Source organism: Podarcis filfolensis, assembly GCF_964270895.1.
Source record: "Podarcis filfolensis genome assembly, chromosome: 9".
Classification (NCBI taxonomy): Eukaryota; Metazoa; Chordata; class Lepidosauria; order Squamata; family Lacertidae; genus Podarcis; species Podarcis filfolensis.
In genome coordinates, this window is record NC_139610.1 from 33,853,634 (window position 1) to 33,869,062 (window position 15,429).

At 41.6% G+C, this 15,429-nt stretch overlaps 1 long non-coding RNA gene across 1 annotated transcript; it reads right to left on the reverse strand.

The window, feature by feature from the left end:
• Window positions 1–3,352: 3,352 nt before the first annotated feature.
• On the reverse strand, window positions 3,353–14,236 carry LOC310770542. Its single transcript, XR_014552252.1, has 3 exons — window positions 14,148–14,236; window positions 13,039–13,259; window positions 3,353–4,320 (listed from the first exon to the last, which is right to left on the reverse strand). It is a non-coding gene; the product is annotated as an uncharacterized lncRNA (long non-coding RNA).
• Between the last annotated feature and the right edge of the window lie 1,193 nt (window positions 14,237–15,429).

The following is a 15,429-nucleotide window of genomic DNA, read 5'->3' on the forward strand; positions in this document are numbered from 1 at the left end:
AGAAGAGAAGACTCCCTGGAAAAGACCCTGATGTTGGGAAAGATTGAGGGCACAAGGAGAAGGGGACGACAGAGGATGAGATGGTTGGACAGTGTTCTTGAAGCTACCAGCATGAGTTTGACCAAAGTGCGGGAGGCAGTGGAAGACAGGAGTGCCTGGCGTGCTCTGGTCCATGGGGTCACGAACAGTCGGACACGACTAAACGACTAAACAACAACAACAAGGTACCTCCTAGCAGTCTGATGGCACTTTCTATAGTTGGGATCCCATGAACTATGTGACTAAGTTCTACATGAGCAATAGAGGTGTGGACTCTTATTGCTTGAACACCAGCCTTTATGCTACATGGAACAGAGGAAGCTGCCTTACAATAGGCCAGGCTATTTGATCATCTACCCCAGTATTACCTCCTTTCACTGGAGAAGACAGGGATTGAATATGGACCTTACACATTCCAAGTCTGTTCTCTGCCACAGGTCTATGGGCCCTTCATACATGGCCATTAGGAAACTGCCTCGTACCAAGTTAGTTTATCTAGCTCAGTATTGTCTACCATGACTGACTGCAGTCAATGTAGGGTTTCAGACAGGTATCTTTCTTAGCCCTACTAAGATTGCATTTTCTACCATACCACAAAACACTTTTTTTTTGTCTGAATAAAGCTATCGTGTCAACATATAGATTGTTAATTTTTTCATATTCCAATGCAACAGAAAACATTTTATAGATAAACCAATTCACGTATTTATTTTATTTTATTTTTCTAGGCTTCTTCACAGTAAAATGATTTTGTTTCCGTTTTTCAGTAAACCTCATTTAATAAGATAAGCTGGCAGTCATTCACTCTTTTTCCAAAAGTAGGCACGAATATTTTTCCCAGATGCAACACTTCATAATGAAAATCATCTGAATGATGCGTAGAATATTTGTGAAGTAGACATTTAGAAACTTTTTCCAGGTGTCCCAAATTTTAGAACTGAATTGAATGCAAACAGATACTATTTATCGTTTAGCTTCATTTTCCCTTTCGTTGTCATGGGGTTGCAGCATTTATCAGAATTAGTCTTCCTTTATCTCCACATCCCAGTATATTCTCCTCCCCACACTCCCCAATACTTTAGCCAATGCTTTAACTCTGCACAGGTTGCAATTGCCCTTCTTTCTTAAAAATAAATTTAAAAATCAGATAACATAATAAGAGTCACATAAAGAGAGCTGTTGGTCAAAATTAACTGGAGGAAATGTGAGTGATTCCCACAGGATCTTGTGTTTTACAACTGTTTTCACTTCATATGATTTCAGAGTGGATTTTGTAGTCCCCCCCCCTAAAACATTTAAAACAAGGCAAACCCCCCCACCCCACCTACTGAGGGGCAATGAGATGCAAAGCTTTTAAACCCCGCTTGCTTTCTCCTGCTGCTAGAAATTCCTGCAATTTTGGCAATACAAACATTACATTAGAGATGGAAACAGACACATATTATCCTTAATTTTGTTTTTTGCTTTAAAACAACGAAACAAAAACCAAGGCTTAAGATTTCATACCAAGATGTTTGAAGGATTCTGTTATTCCTTGCATTGATGACCACATCCTTGATTTTCATTTACAGCTCTGCCAGCTCAGGGCAAAGATTTCTCTGATACAATCCTGGAACTGTACCTCCCTCACAATCTGGTCTGAGCTTGTATAAAGCTCATCTGAAGAGCTCACTATGATTTTCTTAGGTGTGAATCAGCAATGTCAACCCGCTGCTCCCCGCCCCCCAGTGCATGGAATATTCGTAATAAGAGACAGTGTACCTTGGGAGAGGCAATCAGGGTGCTAATAGAATGAAAGGAGAGACTCAAAAATGAGAACCGGCAGTAGACTTTCAAAAGAATATTAGAAATTCATGCCAGATGGTAATGATACATTTAGTCATTCTTCTTAAATGCACGCCTTTCATCGGTCTTGATAGCAATTCGTTTTATGCTCTGTAAAGGAACTTGAAATCAACAATGTACTGACAACACATCTGAAAGGCAATGCATTTTAGTCTCCCATTGTCATACAGTAAAGTAAGTTGCTTTTGGATTTCAGCTTTGAAAAAAATATTGTCGTATGCTGTAAGATCTGTTCAGTATGAGAAAAAGTCACTCAAATATGTAGAGGAGTTGTTGCTAGGGACATTGTGGCCTGGTTTGCATGTAACTGTAAGCCAGAAGATTGCTAAGCATGAAAGAACATGCATGAGGATACTCCAAGAAAAAAATGTTTCTGTTTCCCTCCTCCCATGGTCCTGCTTCTGCTGAGATGTATGTTGCTAACCCCTAACTAACAGATCTGAATTATCCTGTGAATAATGTCCAGATTTCCCACCCACCCTAAATATCAACATCTGACCAGTATATAAAGAATATTTCTGTGCATGTGAAATAAAACACCAATAAAGGAAATAGCTGACAATGTTTCATTTCTGAACTATTTCTAGTAGAGCAAGCAGTAAAAAGAAGTACCCTAACATAACCAGACCAGGCCATACTTTAAATTAATTTCACTGCCAATTCAACTGGAAAACTTTGTAGAAACAAACATGTCTTCAGCTGTTTTCAGGAACTACAAATAGTGGGTGTCTGTGGTATCTCAATAGGGATGCTGTATGGATAATGCTAGAAAAGCCCAGGTATACAAGCAGTGTCCTACACAAAAAAGTGTCCTACACACAAAAATAGTGTCCTAATAATCAGGTAAGGACATAGAGTGGAAATGTGAAATTAAAATAGATATACAAAAACAGGCAAATCTACCTTGCTTTGCACCCAAAGAAGCAATGAAGATTGCATCTGATACAAGAAGTTACAGATCTCTGAAGTTCTGAAGTCATAGATCAGAATTGTCTGTTGCTGATCTGTAGTTCCAAGGTACATCATTAAATACAGCTATATGGAAACTGTCTCAGGCAAGAGACCTAATACAGACAAGACCAATGCCCTGTTCATATCTTTCTCTCCATGCAGTTGGGGTTACAGGGAGACTGCACAGATTCAACACACCTCCTCTGCTGTGTCCTAGGCTGGCCCTGGCCCTGTGTTGTCAGCAGGGCCATCTTTAGCATATGCGCCGCAGGGGTGCAAAGATGCACCCAGCGCCCCCAAATTTAGATATACTTCTACGTGGTTGCAGGCGAGGCCATGGAGGTGGTGTCAGCGTCCTGCTCTTCCGAGTCTCAGTGCCATCGCCCCTCAAGAACCTGGCGAACGAGCTCCACAAAGGTGTGCAGCTTCACATCCAGGTGCTTTTAAAAGCTCCCCAGGAGGAGGAAGGAGAAGAAGAGGGATGCAGCAGCCACGCCGATGGTAGGCAATTCTGGTGTCCCCCAGAATTTGGTGCCTGGGTGCCCTGCTCCCCTTGCACCCCCGGGTAAAGACGGCCCTGGTTGTCAGTGTGCTGAAGGAAAGTCTAAAAGGGGATTTTTATTTCCCCCCAGAATGTGCAGAGGGTGTTTCCATGCGCTGGAACTCAGTGTTCTATTCACAAGACAGCCTATGGACTTTGGGCAGCCCCCTCCCCTCCAGTACTTTCCCCATTGGAGAGGGTCCTGTGTGTGATGTGACAGCAGGGGCACAAGCCAACTGTCTCCATAACTGGAGAGAAATACCTGAGCAGGGCTCAAGTAGACAAAAGTATTAGGAATGACAAAAGCATTGGGAATGACAGCTTCCCAGATGCCAGGCAAAGGGGCTGTTCCTCATCATTATATTTACAGAATGCATGCTCTGGAGAGCCAGATGACCTCACAACTCATGCGGTTTCAATGAACACAAGAATATAAAGAGAAGGAAGCTTTAACTGCAACTATTTTTTAAAAAACAGGAGCTACATAACACAGGTAGCCTTGATGTAAGAAAATACATTACAATTTGGTATACAGGTTTTCTTAATGGGAGTATATGTGCTGAAGAGCCTTATAGATTCAAAAAGTTTGACACAAGGTCAGAATTATCGCACTTTCGTACATAATCTGTATGTAAAATAAGAACATTAAATCCTCACTTGTATGTAACTAGTTACTGTGGAACCTATGAATAATCAATTGGATGTTTCATTTCACCATATTAAATATAGATTTTTTGCTCCCTTGAGATGAAAGCAATTTTTTCCTTATCAGGGTGGTGTTTCATTGAAGATTTCAGAGAGGAATGTGCTGCTAGATTAAAATATGAGTATTCCATGATGAATTATTCATAGGTACCCTTATCTTCATCAGCGTAGTTTGGGCTCAGACCAGTGCAGAGAGGTTGCCAAGAAAACCATCCAAGCCTAAGCCCTTGTTCTTCTGCCTAAAAAGAAAAAAAGAAAGGGGGTTAGGTCTTCAGAATTATGAGATCAATCTTGAGATCCAAATAATGAAAAAACATATCTGGGGGAGGTGGGCCTCCTATGGATATTTAACAGGAGCCAAAATATTTCCTGGTGCTAAGCACAGGGGGACATGGGAAGCTCTATAAGGCCTTTATGAATGTATTATCTATGAGGATGTTGCAAATCTTAGTCAGCTCTGAAGGAAAAGTACTGTGTCTAAGTCAGGGGTCAGCAACCTGTGGCCCATGGGTCACAAGCGGCTCATGGGGGTCGTTGAAACGGCCCATGAGCTGCCCCCGAACCAAGCCGCCCACTAGGCGAGTCCCCATTGGCTAAACCGGCGTAGCACAGAGCAGGGACTCGCTTTCGCAGCACCAGAAATCGCGTCTGCGCAGAAGCGATATAGCCCACGGAGCAATCTCAGTGGGAGTGAACTGGCCCAGGTGAGGTAAACCTCGCCGACCCCTGGTCTAAGTTGTTGTAGGAGAATTGGCTGAATCAGAATGAAACTTCTATGATTTTAATTAGCTATATTACTTTCCTGACTTTCAAAAAGTTGAAAGTAGGAAAGCTGAGAAAATGCTATGCAAATGAATTAAATTTCTTTATGAAGATTGCTTTTATCCTCATCTTGAACAGATCCTTAATGACCTTTCTGTCTAGTTTAAAACATACAGAAAGAGGGGTGGGATATATCAAACTGATATGAGTTAATCTTGATGAAAATGTGGGATAATCTATGTTTGGGGTTCTGGTCTTCAAGATCTGTTAAGTCAGCTTCAAGTTAGGTGACTGGTGCTGCCTCACCACACTGTCTGCGCCTGGTGTTAATTGGAACATGAATGAATCCTTAGTTTTGTTAAATATGAGAAGAAGACTGAGAAAGGAGTCAGGAGTATGACAGCTTAAAAAGCAGCTTCATAATGAATTTTAATGTTAAACTTCCCAGCATTCCATATGGCTTGAAGGGGTAATTTGCTCTTTTAGGAGGTTTTGCCCTGCAAGGTCTTTGAAACTGAGAGTTTGCTAAGAAGCAAATAAGCCCTTGAGCCAAAATGCATTGGGCTAATTTAACAATAAACTTTTTCCTCATCTTTGAAATACAGTGGTACCTCAGGTTACATACACCTTGGGTTACAAACACTTCGGGTTACAGACTCCGCTAACCCGGAAGTAGTACCTCGGGTTAAAACTTTGCCCCAGGATGAGAACAGAAATTGTGCCGCGGCGGTACGGCAGCAGCAGGAGGCCCCATTAGCTGAAGTGGTACCTCAGGTTAAGAACGGTTTCAGGTTAAGAATGGACCTCCAGAACAAATTAAGTTCATAACCAAAGGTACCACTGTACATTTCTCTTTTACATCTTTGGTTGCTTTTTGTTCTCTGTGTTTCCTTTTCTTAATTTTTTCATAGCCCAGTACGTTTCTGTGCACAATTCAAAGTGTTGGTGCGGACCTTTAAAGCCCTAAATGGTCTCTGTCCAGTATACTTGAAGGAACGTCTCCACTTCCATCGTTCAGCCCGGACACTGAGGTCCAGCGCCAAGGGCCTTCTGGCAGTTCCCTCACTGCGAGAAGTGAGGTTACAGGGAACCAGGCAGAGGGCCTTCTCGGTAGTGGCGCCCGCCCTGTGGAACACCCTCCCATCAGATGTCAAAAAAATAAAAACTATCTGACTTTAAGAACATATCTGAAGGCAGCCCTGTTTAGGGAAGTTTTTAATGTTTGATGTTTTGTCATGTTTTTAATATTATGTTGGGAGCCACTCAGAGTGCCTGGGGAAACCCAGCCAGATGGGCGAGGTATAAATTATTATTATTATTACCATTACAGTGGAATTTTTCACATGAAATGCTTCTGTTCCACTGCAAGATAATCATGAAGAAGACCATCATTAGTATGGAAACTCTCCATGAGATTAGAATATATACATTGTGAGATACAGTAGATGTTACCCTCCACTTGAAAACAGCTCTTCATAGGGAGGAGTGGCAGTTGGTGTACTTGTGTAATGTTGCGAATATAAAGCGGCCCTGTGTGTGCAGGGCTATTATTTGAACTGTACTCAGAATATTTTGTAAGCATTAAGGAGCAAGTCGATACTGATAAATAATTGAGTAATCTGGGATTTGTTGGGCACACTGAGGGGCAGAGAGCAGAGAGAAGATAATTGCTATCAGTCAAGTCGACTGGCTTGACAGAAAAATAACAAAGGGGACTCAAAAGGTTGGCAGGCCAGATCTCCTGGGTGAGAAAACACCATAATCAAATACTCATGATGAGTCATTGAGAAAATAATGAAAGGAAAAGAGAAATTGCTGCTGCTGGGGGAAGGATGCTATTTCGCTTCCCTACCCTTAAAAGGTCCCAAATGTCCTAAGCTTAAAGTGTGTAGAATTCTTCACGCACAACTCAATGAAGCCATTGCTTGGCAATGACTTGAGTCTAATATGTGAGTGCCAGAAACCAAACACTTAATTGTGGATGGGCATTGACTACACTATACTTGCCTGCCTGCCTGCCTGCCATGCTTTCCTCTACACCTGTATGTGTATAATATGTTGGCCAACTGAGGCAGGTATCAGATACTTTATGTAAAGTGCTTAGTGGTTTTGATGATTAAGTGCAGTAGCAAATGGTGTGATGCAGAGGAGGTGCTTACCTGAACTCCTTGCAGGTGAGATGCTGCTGCTTACTGGGAAGGAGAGGGATGAGTGGCGGGGAGGGTGGTGTGGTGCAAAAGCACCATCAGGTGTACCAGATTTGCTCCACAGGTGCATTTGCACAGCACCACCTTCCCCACTGCCACACCCTTCCTCCTCTCAGTAAGTGTAATGTTTCTGAGTCCAGTCAGGAATAGTTCAATAAGACCCTCTGCTAGAACTGAAACTGCAGGCTCATGGAAAGCTCATACCAAGATCAAACTTAGTTGGTCTCTAAGGTGCTACTGGAAGGGTTTTGTTTTGTTTTGTTTCAACTACGGCAGACCAACACGGCTACCTACCGGTGTCTAGGTTATGTGACTCCAGAGCAGGTCTTCAAATTGCCAAGTCCTTAACACTAAGGGAGTATCAACCAATGGCTTTAAAATGCAGCAGTACCTCAGGTTACATATGCTTCAGGTTACATACACTTCAGGTTACAGACTCCGCTAACCCAGAAATAGTATCTCGGGTTAAGAACTTTGCTTCAGGATGAGAACAGAAATCGTGAGGCGGCAGCGGGAGGCCCCATTAGCTAAAGTGGTACTTCAGGTTAAGAACAGTTTCAGGTTAAGAACGGACCTCTGGAATGAATTAAGTACTTAACCCGAGGTACCACTGTAGCAACAGACAAATTCATAAGGCTGTCAGTGACTACTGGTTATGATGATGATATGCTTATGTTTTTATATATGTTGGAAACTGCCCAGAGTGTCTGGGGCAACCCAATCAGATGCGTGGGTAATAATAATAATAATAATAATAATAATAATAATAATAATAATAATGCTACTTCCAGAATCAGGGGCAACTGTGGGAGAGAATCAGGGGCAACTCATGCCCTGTATCCAGAATTCCCATTGTGTGAAGCAAGATGCTAATTTATTTAAGTATCTGGTCTGATCCAGCAGACACTTCTTGTATTCTTATGTTCTTATTACAGTGGTACCTCGGGTTAAGTACTTAATTCGTTCCGGGGGTCCGTTCTTAACCTGAAACTGCTCTTAACCTGAAGCACCACTTTAGCTAATGGGGCCTCTTGCTGCTGCCGCGCCACCAGAGCACGATTTCTGTTCTCATCCTGGAGCAAAGTTCTTAACCCAAGGTACTATTTCTGGGTTAGAGGAGTCTGTAACCTGAAGCGTATGTAACCCGAGGTACCACTGTGGTGCCTTTTTGTTTTTTTTCACAATATTCAATTACAGTTTGCTGATTGGAAAGCAAAGTATAAAAAGATGCAAGGCAGCAGAGCCTTGACATTTCTCTAGAATTCCCAAATGCCTCCTTACAACTGAATATATAAAGCTCATTAGAAAGAAACACCTATTTTTAGTGATACAAAATAAAATAACATCAAGGTGTAGGATCTAAGTTAAATATGGGAAATGGTTGATTACAACTTGTTCATGTCATCTCTTCCCTCAGTGAGATTCTTTGAAATCACAAGGGGGCACTCTTCTCCTGAGTACACAAAGAAATAGGCCCCTCTTGCAGAAATCCTGAGAGGTTTCTCTCCTGTTCACACTATGAATGGAACATTTGGAAATGCCACAATTTTTTTAAAAAAGAAAAAAATAGCCTGAAATCTGTTTGCACCTGACTTAAGTGGCAGCTTGCCCATGGTAAAATTTTCAATATGGTCATATAATTTAGCTTTGTAGTGATTTTGTTCCTGTTCTTCACAGAAATTATATTTGGCTTTCATGAAACCTGGACATATTAATGAATCCTTCTTGATATCTTAGGTGTGAATGAAGATGATTAGAAAATGCCTCATTCCTGTTCCAGGTGTCTTTAGCAAACCGCTCATAAGTCATGTTCTTCCTTTCTAGCCTGTTAATCATTAAGTTGACATTAGTTAATCCTCAGTTGGCTGGTGCATTAGCCATGTACTTTTCAAGAAATACATAATTGAAAACTTTTTTCTTTCTTTTTTACTGAACACCAGGAGAAATCATCTCACAAATGTTCTACATGAATTCTAACTCTTTTTAAATGCTTCCTAGTGGTTGGATTTCCTTTAAAAAACAACAACAACACTTTGTGATGTAATGGGAAATGGCCTTCCAGATGTTGCTGAACTCCATCCCTAACCATTGGCCATGCTGGCTGAAGTTAATAGGAATTTTAGTCCAACAGCTGTGGATGCCCATAGGCTCCCCTTCCCTGCACCACACCCATCCCGGCTTTTAGTTTTTCTGCAAGACTTGCAAGCACAATCCTACAGATGTCCTTAGAAATAAGTTCCACTGAGTTCAATAGGTGTTCCACTGAGTTCAATGTTTAAACTTACTCCCAAGTAAATGCGTGCGGCTTGCAACTTATGAAGCATTATTATATTACCAGCCACTTAAAATCTTGTCTCATGTGTTTTTTGGAGAAGGTCTTTGGTTAGGATCACCAAGAAAGTTATTCTTAATGGGCATTTCCAGGCAGACATAAGCTATCCATGATGACCCATGTTCTGGACTTCTGGTAGGGATGGGGAAATCTGTTGGCTTTGGTTCCCATAGTTTCTCATTTTTCCAGTCTGCCACCATTCAGTTTGTCACCATTCTGCAACAATTAGCAATTCTTTTTAAACTTCATGGAAATTTGCCAGTATTTTAGTGTGAATTAGCTGCCTTGAGTCCCATCAGGGGGGAAAGGCAGGGTATGAATATATTGTTACAAAAGTTGGATGCAGCCACTCTCCACTCTCTGCCAAGTGGTAGCAAGATTCCTGGGGTGTACCTTTCAGAATCAAGATGCAGTGGAGACTGTCATAGCTTTAAGAAATATGATTTATTCACACATTTACACCTGAGTTTAGATGGAGGGAGTCCAGCATGGTCATCTCAAGAAGAATTTACTTAAAACTGCAATATGCAATATATGTAATACATAGGACAATGGAGTTTGATTATTACTATTGAAAGAAATATTAACAGCCAAACCACAACATCTAAATATTTAATAAAATGGTGTGGGGATGAGTATTTCTGTGACTATTTCTTTGCTTTATGAAAAATAGTCTGTGCCCCTTGAAAAACACCCCAATTTGTGGTGAATTTTTGAAAGGGGGGAGCTCAAAAACGGTCCAAAAAGGTTTGTGGAGGCATTGTGTTGCCACGGCAACTGTACTGTGACACTTACTGTTTTGACACACTGGGCAGAAGCCACCATTGCATGGCATAGCTGCACAATTATCTTTGGTCCTGTTGCCTTGGCAACAAGGATGTGTCCCCTCCTCATCCCTTATTCAGGGTGAGGGTGGGGTATTTGGTTTTGCCTCCACTGAATTCATCACATTCATGTTGTTTATTTATTTATTTGTTCACAGAATTTTATCACATGTGATCTCAGGGTGGATCTCAATAGCCAAGTAAACGCAGTCAATGAGATCCAATTAAAAACCACACTCAACCAGTCCATCTATTCCTCTCACAAAGCTTATAATTCCTCGAGTTCCCTGTGAAAAAGGGATTGGTTGTTAAATCACTCTGGGAATTGGCTTACTGCCCCCTGCTTACCTCTTATAATGCTAGTTTATTGTGTATCTATTGTGTGCATTTGTGTATCTCTCAGTGTGTCTACTACACTTAAACATGCTAAGATCTTGAGAGCCAATGTAGTATAATAGTTAGATTGTTGGACTAGGACCTGGGAGACCAGGGTCAAATCCCCATTCAGCCATGAAGCTTGCTGGGTGATCTTGGGCTAGTCCCAGTCTTTCAGCTCAACCTATCTCATAAGGTTGTTGTAGAAGGGAGCGAGGAGAAGTGAAGAAGAAGAAGAAGAAGAAGAAGAAGAAGAAGAAGAAGAGGAGGCGGAGTTTGGATTTGATATCCCGCTTTATCACTACCCGAAGGAGTCTCAAAGTGGCTAACAATGTCCTTTCCCTTCCTCCCCCACAACAAACTGTGAGGTGAGTGAGGCTGAGAGACTTCAGAGAAGTGTGACTAGCCCAAGGTCACCCAGCAGCTGCACGTGGAGGAGCGAGGACGCGAACCCGGTTCACCAGATTATGAGTCCACTGCTCTTAACCACTACACCACACTGGCTTTCTTCTTCTTTTTCTTTCAGCTCAACCTACCTCATAAGGTTGTTGTGGAAGGGAGCGGGGAGAAGCTTATTGGAAAGAAGGTGGGATATAACTATGGGTGCTTCTCCACCCACTGCTCCTGCTGATTGAATGAGACTATGTCCCAGAGCCTCTGTTGCCAGACCAGCAGTGTATACTCTTGTTCACCATATGCAAGCATGGAGAGATTCTTCCTTTCTTAAGCAAAATGAATCCAGAAATCCCATTAGCCTCTGGGACGAGAGACAGTAGTTAAGAGTGTTGGGGTAAGATTGAAGGTTTAAATTCCCACTCAGCCAGGAAGCTTGTTGGGTTACGATACCTCAGCCTAGCTTACCTCACAGGTTTGTTGTGCGGATAAAATGGGGACTGAGCACCTTTGAAGGAAAAGTGGGATAGAAATATAGTGAATGTTAACAACAATGGTCTACAGTTCATACTGGATGTGATGGGCAGCTTGGAAAGCCTGTGAAAGAAATCTTGTCATGCAACTGTCACCCTACCTACCACACCATGAGAAATTCTGCTCTCTGACTCTGCATGTCCTTCCCTTGGCCTATCCATCCATCCCAGCCCCTAAATACCAGGTCTTAACAATCTTGTTTGCAGCCCCAATCTCTTGTGTCCTTTTCCAGTTTCCCTGAATTTGGGATATCTTGTCTCTTCTAACCATGTTCAGTGTTTGCCCAAAGGCTCTGGATTCTACGGTGTTGGCAAGAGTTTGCTAATGGGCCTACCCCTTTCTTATGATGTATGAACCCCTGTTTTCAAAAGTCCTTTGAAGCAGCATCCCATGTAAATGTTGCTGCAGCAAACTGGCTCTGGACTTGATTCAGAGAACAACGAGACCTGATAAGTATATTCATTCCCTCTAGGTTAAAAGAAGCAAATGAAATTGTTTGCAAAAGTGAGTCCTATTAGGGGTGATAACAATTGCTACATATTGACTAACGTAGGCTTCCTTTCTGGAATGTTTACAGAATACCTTCCTTTCTTTGAAGATCACAGTTATTTTTAAAAGGCACAATCTGGGTCTAGTTGACAGAGTGTAAGTGCTTTAGAATCTTTATTTTCCATTGTGTCTGTTTAATGTATCTTTTAAACACACAGAGAGATAAAGCTAAAATCACCTTCATGTTTATGGTTGCCAGATATATTTACCTGAACACTGTCAACTTGAGGGTAAACTGTAGCAGATCCTATACATCAGAAAACTAGGCTGAAGTGCAATATATCTGGAAAATGTGGAGGCCCAAATCAGAACAATGAAAGATGCAGATACACAGCAGCAGAAGGCAAAGGACAGATTCTGAGCTACAAATTTTCAAAAGCCAGTGAACATAACTTTGCATTTCTTCTTGTCTAATTCACATGTTACACTGAACAAAGGTGCAAACTTTCTCTAAACCTGTACAAATGTTTGTGTGAAAGAGCATTTACAGCTCAGCTATTGTGTATCTAGGTAAACAAGTGAACATTTCTTGAATGTGTCATGTAATTATGTCAGTAAATTAGCAAATAACCAAAATAACAAAGAAGCATGAATGATAATAATGTGACATAGAAGTTATTAGAAGGAAAGATGAGAACTCTTGATGCCGAAACTCATGTGAACCATGACTAAATTTTTATTAGACCATTTGGCTTCCCACCGCCCCCCAGCTGAGCAGTTTAAGAAAGCCCCCACTCCTTTGGCTCATGCAAGCCAGAGTGGTATGGAGCTTGCTCAGTAGGCCTAGGCAATGCATTTTGATTGCTGTGTTGAATTAGCCCAACTATTTTCCCCTCCAGATGTGTTGAACTACAGCTCCTGTCAGCCCCAGCTAGTACTGGTAATGGCCATGGATTATGGGAGTCATAGTCCAAAATGGCTGAAGGATATTAGGTTGGGCAAAGCTGAATTAGCCCCTGCTCCCTGATGTCATCACAGTACCCGTTCCTCTGCCCTCTTCACCAATAATGTGGGGCAGGAGTGTGAAAATCCACATTACTATGACATCAGGGTGGAAAGTAAGCTGGATAGAAGTTTATGAGAAGGACCATAGCTCAAAGAATTGTAGCAGAAGGTCTTGGATTTGATTCCAGGCATCTCCAAGTGAGGCTTGAACTAGATGGACCAGTGCTCTGACTCTATAAGGCAAGCTTCCTGTGTTCCTGTGGGGAGAAAGGGAGAGAGGGGGGGAGAGCTTGACTCAGAGCTGCCATTGTAACCCTGTGTCCTAATTTCACCCACAAACTGAAATCCCAGTTTCACCTATTTAGAAACAAGATTAATTTAATTCTACATTTCTTCCAAGTAATAGTTTGCTAGGATCAGTTTGCTTATTATACTTCAAAGGTTCAACCCATTTTTAAATTGGCTTCTGAAGATTCAGGAAACAACTCTGAAGAACTACTGATTTAAGCAAATCAGTCCTGATTCCAGTAAGTAGAGAAGGGAAATAAAAGGACATTTTTGAGACAATTTGCATGTAATAGAGATGGAAACCTATTAAAATTAACAGCCATAGAAATAAAATGACTGGAGTGGGAATGTAGTGGAATCTACAAGATCTTGAACACTGTGACAACAGTAAATACAGGATGATTATTTATCCTCTCACACATTGCAGGTCAGGAACTACAGGACATCCAATTACATTAACAGGCAGCATCCTTAAACCAAACAAAGGAAATCTTTTTTCTTTTTCTTTTTTCTTTACCACAGACAGCTCTTGTGGAATGCCATGAATATTTATCTAGAGAGTTAGCAATTAGTCACCACACAACAAACAACCTCAAAGGTTAAGTCATGAACAAAGGCATGACCAGAAATCCATTGCCCCTTTATGCTGGGAGTAAATGGCAATACAAACACAATTTGACAAATGTTTTAAAACAGAACACACTACAGGGCTCTGTAGAGCTTGCTTCCAAGCAACTGTGTACAGGAACAGGTCTCTTATTTAAACCCTACATTTCCTCCACAGAGACATAGTCCCCTCAGTTTTATATTCACAACAGCCCTGTTCAGTAGGATAAGCTAAGAGATCATTGACTGACCAAGGAACATTCTTGGCTGCAGAACTGAAAGTGGTGTCACATCCACACCACACTTCTAAAGCACTCTTATACCACTTTAACAGCCATGGCTTCCCCCGAAGAACTGCGCAGTTTCTTAAAGAATTTTGTTTTTGTGAGATCAGAACCCTTAATGAACTACAGTTCCCAGGATCCTCATCCTAGTCTGATATTCTAACCACTTGTCAAAACATTAGACCAGGCATAGGCAAATTTGGGCCTCCAGATGTTTTGGGACTTCAACTCCCATCATCCCTAGCTAACAGGACCAGTGGTCAGGGATGATGGGAGTTGTAGTCCCAAAAACATCTGGAGGGCCAAGTTTGCCTATGCCTGCATTAGACAAAAGAAGTAGTTAGCTGTGTAGATTGAGGCTAAGCTAGTCTTCCTGGATTGGGTCACTTCTGTAATGTAAACTGCTGTAGAGTTCATGGGAAAATTAGTTCTTTTTTTAAGTGACAACCATATCTAAACATAATTACTAGTGTCGAATCCTGAGAAACTTCTTCAGAAGGCTTCTTCACACTTGCATATTGCCCTGATTGACAAATGTGAAACTCAGGTTTATTTGGGAAACTTCATGTGTTTCATAATTATCAGGTACTGGTGTGTAGCTACCAGAACCACAGAGTCTTTCCCCTGTGTGCATTCCTTTCCCTCTTCATGCACCCAAATGTTCTAGGACTAGGTAAATGGCCTACAAGTGGGACTGGACAAAACATTGCTGTGAGAAGTGCTTTTTTCTGTGTTTCAATCAGGCAACCCTGTCCTTCTCTATGATTACCCTTCCCATATTGTCTCCCACACACCCACATCGGTATTCTGTGACCACTGAATATGCTCATTCCTCATTGGACAGTTTTGGAATCTCCCACTCCACTTATTCCCCCAAAAGATTCTTTGTACTTATGCCAACTTGGGGGTTAGCTTCAACCCAATTATACCTCCCCTCTTATATGTGGGTGATACATTTTGATTACATAATAGGCAATGGCACTCACAGCCTGAACACTGGAAGCTGAGCAAATTATTTATAAGTACCTTTTGTAGAAGTCTTTTATATGAATCCCTTGTGATGAGATTGTTGATGACCATATTTATGCGGTTTTTAAAAAGTCACCCTATCATGTGTGGCTGCATTTACACAACTGCTCCACTTTTAGGATCTATAGGTGTGTTCATAAATAATTGTTAACTTTGGTATGTCACAAATTCCAGAGAGGTAGCTGCTGTAGGAAAAACAAAGAAGAGCACCTTATGACAC